Source organism: Aegilops tauschii, chromosome 5, assembly GCF_002575655.3.
Source record: "Aegilops tauschii subsp. strangulata cultivar AL8/78 chromosome 5, Aet v6.0, whole genome shotgun sequence".
NCBI lineage: Eukaryota > Viridiplantae > Streptophyta > Magnoliopsida > Poales > Poaceae > Aegilops > Aegilops tauschii.
The window spans coordinates 581,378,281-581,387,008 of NC_053039.3; the positions used below are offsets into that span (position 1 = coordinate 581,378,281).

At 39.5% G+C, this 8,728-nt stretch overlaps 1 long non-coding RNA gene across 1 annotated transcript; it reads right to left on the reverse strand.

Annotated features, from left to right (window-relative positions):
- Window positions 1–7,429: 7,429 nt before the first annotated feature.
- LOC120964213 (uncharacterized) lies at window positions 7,430–8,138 on the reverse strand. The gene is made up of 2 exons (XR_005755850.3): window positions 7,765–8,138; window positions 7,430–7,660 (listed from the first exon to the last, which is right to left on the reverse strand). It is a non-coding gene; the product is annotated as an uncharacterized lncRNA (long non-coding RNA).
- Window positions 8,139–8,728: the final 590 nt, after the last annotated feature.

Sequence of the window (8,728 nt, forward strand, 5' to 3'; positions counted from 1 at the left end):
TCGTATATCATGATTCCGAATTTGGTCCTTCCTCGTGTGGTCACACGTCCATCATCAGTGTGACGACATCCATCATCGTCTGGACAAACACAGGTGACTAGGTCACGGGGATGCCGAAACATGTCAACGAGAGTGAAGAACGAAACCGATAACGAGGAGACCGGTATAGTGAGCATGAGAATGACTTCAAGAGGTTACCGATACATCTCACCTCGGGTTTTGTAAAGTGTCGCGAAGCAAAGGGAATATCACATGATAACCAAATGTTCACTCGAATGTCATTCGTGTACTCGTAGGATCAATATGGACGTCCACGGTTCCGCCATCGGTCATTGAATGACAGGGGTTTTTGTTCACGTCTATGTTTTACCGAACCTATAGGGTCACAACTTTAAGGTAATAACGATCTGCTGAGTGTTAGTAGGACAGGAGTAATGAGAAAATATTTATAAAATCGTTAATATTTAAAATAGTTTCGAGAGGAACCAAAAGCGTTTCAGGGTCTCCGGAAGGGTTTCGGGGTTTACCGGGTAATACCGATAAATAATATATAGGTGGAAAATGTTTCCGAAGATGTTAAATTAATAATAAAAGCCTCTAATAATAGTTAGGATGCTTTTATATTTAATTAAATATCAATGGGTTTTAAATGGCCAAGTGGTGGAAGCCAAGGGCCCAGTAGGGGAGGCGCCCCCTTGCTCCTTGGAGAAGCCAAGGGGAGGCCCAATTGGAGGGCAAAACCCCCTCTCCTTGGCTGGCCAACGGTTTCCTCCCCCCTTTGTCAAGGCGCCCCCTGTCCTTCAACCTATATATACTAGAGATTTTGGGCACTTTGATACACAAGTTTTTGGAGACTCCTCTAGTTCTCTAGTTCTAGTTCTAGTTGATTCAATTAGAGCTAGATCTAGATCCTCTCGAATCCTCATAATTAGAAGCCCAGTGTGGTTCTAATATCCTTCTCTAATTCGCTGGCGACGATTAGCTCTGGATGGCTAAGCGCCGCGGAATCGTGAAGACTGTACGCTTCCAAACTGTGGAGAGGCTGTGCTTTCGGTCTTCTGTCCGAGGGATCGTTCGTGAATGGTTCGAGGGACTTCTAGTAATATCTACACCGACTCGTATTCTTCCGCTGCAAGTCGGAGTTGGTAACGATCCGATCTACACCATTATTGCATCTTCATAGTGTTTCTGGTTGATCGTAGGGCGATTTTGTTTTGTTTTCAACTACGTTTCCCAACACAACCTTGTCCACCCTCCGGCTTCGTCTTAGGGTGAAATCCTAAGGTCCTTTTACAGGGCCGGACTCCAGCGTCGTTCTCTCGTCGCTTCCCTCCTTGCGGCATTGTTTTGGAGATGTGGTCCCATTTGCACATTCACAGAGCTAGACTTGCACGCCATCACAGTTGGCAGGTAGCCGAACAATGATGTGAGTGGTTAACATTGCGGAAGTTGTTGCAACGATGATGGTGGCATGAAGAGTTGGGTCGTGACATGTTCTTCATCAGCGACCGCCTGACATGTCCCTGGGTTTGTCCTGATATCTTCTTGTTGTGTAGCTGTGAAGGCAGAGCGTTGCGTTGAGAGATGTCTCGGTGGCAATAATGCACTAGGAAATGTAAGTTGGATGTTTGGCAATCTTCGGTGGTCATGCCTGGCACTGTCGGTGCAAGATGTGCTTGTTTCTTATGCATGCCTACTCATTGACACCTCTAGCCGATTGTTTACATCCAAAATCCATAAAAACAAGGAGGTGAGTAATTGGTAATTTGGTATCCTATGAAATTTATCCGAATCAAAGAGGCCTAGACCAAAAGAAAGAAAGAGAAGAAACAGAAGCGTTACAAAAAGAGTAGGCCAAAAATGTCCGGTCCATGATTTCCCTGGAATACGCCAATTAACAGAGAAAGCGTAAACTCTGTAGCCGCGAGTCGAATCTTGCACCACCGCGGTCAACTGTCTGAAAGTATCCCTCTCCCTCTTGTACCTCCACGCCGCGCTTGTCCAATTTCAAAGCTCGCCAGTCCTAGATTCAGTTCTGGACCAGCTTAGATTTTGTGATAAATAATTTGGGTCACTCCTGAAATGAAAACTGGAGGCTCATAAGTAGAATTATATCACATTACTGCACAGGACCTGTCCTATCATTCGATCTGCATGGTGCTGGTTAATTTTAGGGTCTCCACACACACAGTTGGAGTTGGACAGTTGCTCCTGACTTATCGTTGCTAGCTCCCAATTATATCTTGAGAGATTATTTGTCGTCGCTATAACGTTTGCGTCGGCGGTCTACTTGGATAGTTGGATTCCCTGAATCGTTCTATTGTCCAGCACATGCATTGTATCTTTCATAACTAGAGTATCCTGATCTTTCCTGCAAAAACAAAAACTAGTATATCCTGATCTAGACTTCCTTCGTTTCGCCTGCTACCTTATCTTTTCCTGAATAACGATTTATGGGTAGACTAACTGTTTCTTCTCACAAAGGAAACTAACTGCCAGGGCAACGCGGCTTGAAATGTGTTTTCTGCTCCTGTAGTTTAAGTGCTGCTATTAGGGATATGGTTCAATTATTTGTGCGAATTAATATCTGGAATACGCACCAACTTACATGTCAAGTGGCAGCCAGCCAATACTGCTGCACTTGTGCTCATGGACTCACTCACTCTGTCACTCACATCGAATCTCTTTCATGCACTCTGCTTCAACACAAATGTGCTCTGCTCCTAGCTAGTTTCAGTTCAGATGTGATCACTCTTTGCTCTTATCCTAGTTTAAATCTTGTGGTAATTAAATAAATTAGCTCACTGCCACTGCCAGTGCAAACTGTAAAATGCAATGAATACTGCAAACTGTAAGATGCGCAAAAATAAGAGGTTGTTCCACATTACTGCACATGACTTTAATTACAGAAAAAAAAAGTCGGCCATGATCCGCTGAGAGCTCTGGTCATCTACCTGTCCTATCATGACATTCCATTTCTGCTGGTAGGATGTCAAGAGACTGAAACAGTTTATGTGGTGCTGGTTAGTTAGTGTCCCTGCCTAGTTGCACGCATGCATCTGTAGTGGAAACATGAAGAAGGAATGTCATCTCAGACAGAGCCAGCCGGGATCCGAATCTGATGGTGGACACAATCAAATCAAGCAGCCTTTTAGCCGTTTGCTCCTGCCTTGTTGCTACCTCATGATTATATTCGGCCGCATAACCTTCGGGTTCGTGCAGTGTACTTGGATTTTTCCAACCGATCTAATCAATGCCAAGCATGATCTACTTTTCCATACTTCTGATCTTGACTTCCTCTGCTCCACCCTAAATTTATTTTGCTGAATAAGATGGCAGTATTTATTTTGCCAAGGGAATTAGATAATGCTGTTGAAAAATGAGACATCAGGTACATATGACCAAGTATTTTTTATTTTATTTTTAGTCTTGCTTGAGCATCAAGAAGGTTGGTTGATCAACTGACTGTCAGTCAGTCAGAGTAGTATTTTGCTAGTTGTGCTTGACTGCTTATGCAACATAATTAAGATTCTGATGCTAAGGATGCACGTGTCAACTTCTTTGTACTTCTTGGCACAGGCTCAAAGTTTCAATTCTTTGTAACTTTCCTATCAAGCGCACCTTTACGCGTGGCCTTTATCCATATCCATCCTTCCCTCTGCAAGGCAGTTTTAGTTGTAGCTCAAGTGTTGCTATTAGTGATATCTTATTAGGGGGAAATGATGATCTTTGTATCATATATAAGGGCCAGAATTAGAAAATCATTACAGAATGCTTGCTGCTATTAGGGATATCGAGCAACTATTTATGCGAACATCATTACAGAGTACCAACTGTATATTCATGTGCACCTTGACGCTTGGTTAGAAAGGGGTTGTCATGACAACTCACTCTCCTGTTAGCCTGTTAGGTTGAAAACTAACTAACAGGAGCAAGTACATGATTTGCACTGTAGCTAATCATCGCGAAGAATTGAATCATGCCATGTAAATGTAGTAGCCACATGGAGGGGAGCCGACGCTTGATGTGGAAGCAATATTGCGTCTTCCTACCATATAGTGTACTCCATCCGTCCACGAGTAAGAGTACATCTAATTATTGTCCTAAGTCAAAGTTTTAAAACTTTGACCAACTTTATAAAAAAAACTAGCAGCATTTATCGCACTAAATTAGTATTAGTAGATCCGTCTTGAAATGTACTTTCATGATATATCAATTTGATGTCGTATATGTTACTACTCTTTTCTACATAGTTGGTCAAAGTTTTAATACTTTGATTTGGAACAAAAACTAGAAGTATACTTATTCGCGGACGGAGGGAGTACTCATCTATTCAGTGTGGCTGGCTGACTAGATGGAATAAGCATATGCCCTGTTTATTAGCCTCCGGGTCCTAGCTTGTTCTGTTAGGCCATCTGCTAGTATTGTAAATTTGTTCTGAATTTGTTTGCATGCGTGGTTGTCACTTGTAAATTAGCTGTAAACAAGGCATACACGATGAACGCACCGGAAAAAGCAAGTATCTTTATTTAGATTAGGGCACACTATACATATATATACTTCCTCCGTCCGGGTTTAATAGGCCTCCTTCTATTTTGTGTCAAACTTTGACCATTAGATAACTAACAACATAAGATGTATGAGCTGCAAAAAGTATACCGTTCGATTTTTATTCAAAAGAGGATTCTCACCATATAATTTTTGTGGCATATTGTTTATATTTTATTAGCTAACTTTGGTCAAAGTTTGACACTTAATACGGCTGTCTACTACAACAAATTTTGCCCGGCTCCTGCGAGGGAGGGACAATGACGGTGGCGCGCCTTCGGCTCGCTTCAGTGCTTGTAGTCGTTGCTTCTGATTTTTTTTTTGTGTTGTTATAATGGCATGATTGAAGATGAATAGATTGAAAGTTTTCTTGCAAAAATAAAAAATAAAACGGCCTACTCAACCCAAACGGACGAAGTAATTATTTGGTGTTGCGTCCCTCGAGCGAGTAGGGGAATCATCGACTTATGTGTCTTCTAAGCAGTAACACAACGGAGCAGGACATGTATCCATACAGAAGGAAGTGAACACATGCCCTTACCCACACACACCTTAACGTCATCACATGGATCTAGAGGCTCGCACTTCGCCTCTACAAAATACAATATGCGCACACATATCAAACAAGATGCATTGTTTATAGTATAGGTTTAATAAATCTAAACATTGGGGAAAATGTATATCACCGTCTGCATGGTAGAACACATCACAGCAAGCACCACGAAAACAACATCCATCAAGTGCACGATAGTCAGCCGTGCTGTACTGCTCTTGGCGAGTGCGATAGGAAAAAGAAGATTACTTCTATTCTATTCCTACTTTCTTTTTTGTTCACTAACAAAAGGACCTGTGCGTTGCAACTAGACAAAAAAATATCATAAACTCCAATGGTCATGACCACATTTTGCTATATCACCGAGATACACCATCACTCTCAATTTCGTGAAATCATGCACAATTTTTGGAACCATGAACATTTTTTAAACTCGTGCACATATTTGAAATCATGAATATTTTTATAATTTTTTGACCATTTTCTAAAACCAATAACATTTTTTTAATTCATGAACATTTTATACTATATGCAAACCTTTTTTAAACAATTTTCTTGAATCCACACACACTTCTAGAATCGACGCACATTTTTTTGGAAATTGGTGGAACAATTTTTGAAATTTACGGACATTTTTTTATTTAACAAACATTTTTGAAATGCATGATCATTATTTGAATCAGCAAACATTTTATGAATGGTTAAACTATCTTGTAAGTCACGAATAGTTTTTGAATCCTTAGGATATTTTTTCATTCATGAACATTTTTTTTTCAATTGGCGAAATTTTGTTTAGTGTGATTACCATTTTTTAATACACGAACTTTTTGAAAAATCATGAACATTTTTTGATTTTCCGAATATTTGTTTTCAAAATTATGAAATTTTTAATAGGCAAACATTTAAAAAAAATCATGAATATTTTTTGAATCACAAATATTTTATGATTTATTAAACATTTTATTTAAAATTCTCATTATTTTAATTTTCTGAACTTTTTTGAACTCCGAAATTATTTCAAGTAGAAGAACGAACATGAAAAAGAAAAATAATAATAGTAAACGGAATTTAAAAATAGGCAGTCCGGACATGGGCCTGCCGAAACAGGCGCGCTGCGTCTCTTCCGGTGCGCAGAGCACAGTATAGGAGGTCCCTACTGCACGGGCCGAGCCAGGTGGGGAATCCCCTGTGTGAAATGTTTTTTATCACTTATATAGTGGCATTGGTGCTTAATATTTTTCAAAATTAGAGGCAATTTTCGTAACGTACCGCCAGAAGCAATAAACCCCTTATTATTAGGTATAGATGTATTCTCGCAACTAATAAAATTTATAATAGATTTTTTGCGGGGATATTTTAAGAGAAATTTTAACATGCCCCAGATTGGTAGTTTGTTAAGATCCAGTGGCTAATATTCCAATTAACTCATCTGAGGGAAGATGCTACGAATGATTCTGTAGGCCTAGGATCCACTTTACACTTCTACAATAAAGGAAATAAATTATAATGCAATTAAAGCATAAAATTAAGGAAACAATTATAACGTCATTAAAGCAAAAAAAATATGCAAGGAAAGTTTTCACAATGATAGCAACATTACCTCCCCCTTCTAATTTTTGTCTGTTACAAACTGAAGCGTAGAGTTGTTTTTATTATTTTTAAGCTTGACAAGTACACATATGCTTTTTTTCTAACACGGTAGAATCGAAGTCACTCACATACATATGCTAGCTGGTAGAAATATGAAGTTAAAATATCACCAACTGTTAGAAATACAAAAATACACATGTGACTATGAGTACAGAAATAAGTTGATTATTATTTTATCAAGCAATTTAGAAATCTATATTTTGTCAGGTATGCGATACGGCCACGCTGTCCATTTGTTTATGATGTCACAAGCTCCTCCTCATGATGAGATCCGTGGCGATGTGGAAGGAGAACACACGGCCGCATTGTGTTAACTTGCCTATAAGATATCTCACATCTCACACAAATATTTAAGTAGATGAAATATAGTTTATGTCCATGTCTACTACTATTATGGTCTGCTCCGATCTCACATGTGGAAAGACAAGGCTCTGCTCCTGCTCTGCAAATGTTGATGTGAAATATGTACGGATCCAGCTCGCTAATGTACTATAGGCAAGGAGTTTGATTTGTAAGAATTTCACCGCCGCACCAGCTAGCTAATGTAAACAATAAAAAGTAGGAGTAGTAAGTCAAATTTGGTTATCAACTGAATTAAACAGAGGTAGTATACTGTTATGGGAAAACAATGGTTAATAGACATTACATTTGTCTGCACATGAACACAATAAAACACAATGGAAAAAGCAAGCATCTTTATTGTGAATAGGGTACATTACATGCATATAATTATTCGGCGTTGCATAGCTCAAGCAAGGGAACCATCAATTTATTTGTTATAGAAGCAGCAACACAGCGGAGTAGGCTCGACAGCCCTGCAGAAGGAAGTGTAGAAACGCCTGCCCGAACGCACGCATATAGCTTTGCATACAGCAGCATCGCATGTATCTAGATGAGTGCAGTCGGCCTCTACAAAATACAATATGTGCACACATATCAAACATGTTGCAATTTTTATAGGTTTAATAAAATTAAACATTTGAAAAAATGCATATGAAAGTAGAGATATGTACCAGCATGGCACGATGGCATGGTAGAGCACATCATCACAGCAAGCACCACGAAAGCAACAACCATCGAGCGCACAATAGTCGGCCGTGCTGCACTGCACTTGGCGAGAGCCATTGATGAGAACAAACACAGAGATTGCTTGTATTCCTAGTAGTTCCTTCTTTTGTTCATGTAAATTCCTTGGCTGGCTGCTATTTATAAGAGAAATGCTAACATTCCTCCGACTGATATGAGCCGCTAGTTTGTTAAGATCTAATGGCCAAAATTCGCATTACTTCATATGATTCTACAAAAATAAATTATAACGCAATTAAAGCACAAAGGTAAGGAAATAAATTATAACGCTAAAGCAAAAAAGTATGCAAGGAAAGTTTTAATCAACGCCATCAAATCTTGCTATGTTAGAAATTGAAGCTAATATTAGCTTTAGCTTGTGACAGATATTGCCCCAATCAAAAGCCAGCCAATACGTTCTGCTCAACTTGTGCTGATGAATTCACTCACTCTGTCACTCACATGGAATCTCTGGTTCAGCACAACATATGCTCTGCTCCTAGCTAGTTTCCGTTCAGATCTGATTCACACTTTTTCTTAACATAGTTTAAATCTTTTTGGTAAATAAATAAATTAGCTCATGGTGCTGGAGTGCTGGTGCCACGGAGATGCCCAAACTGTAAAATGTCATGAATACTGCAAACTGTAAAATGACACAAAAAAGTTGCTCGAGTTAAACACAGGGTTTAGGGTTTCTGCGTGGGTGGTTGACATCCAGCCTCACGTCTCAATATATAGATGATTACAATTACAATTACATACGTATACGAATACGTGTACAAGGACAATACACTAGACCCTACTTTACATGCCCCCTCAATCTGAACTACATACAAGATTCAGATTGGTTCTAAAACGGTCTAGCATATGCCTAGTAGCGGGTTTAGTAAATACATCCGCTAACTGATCATC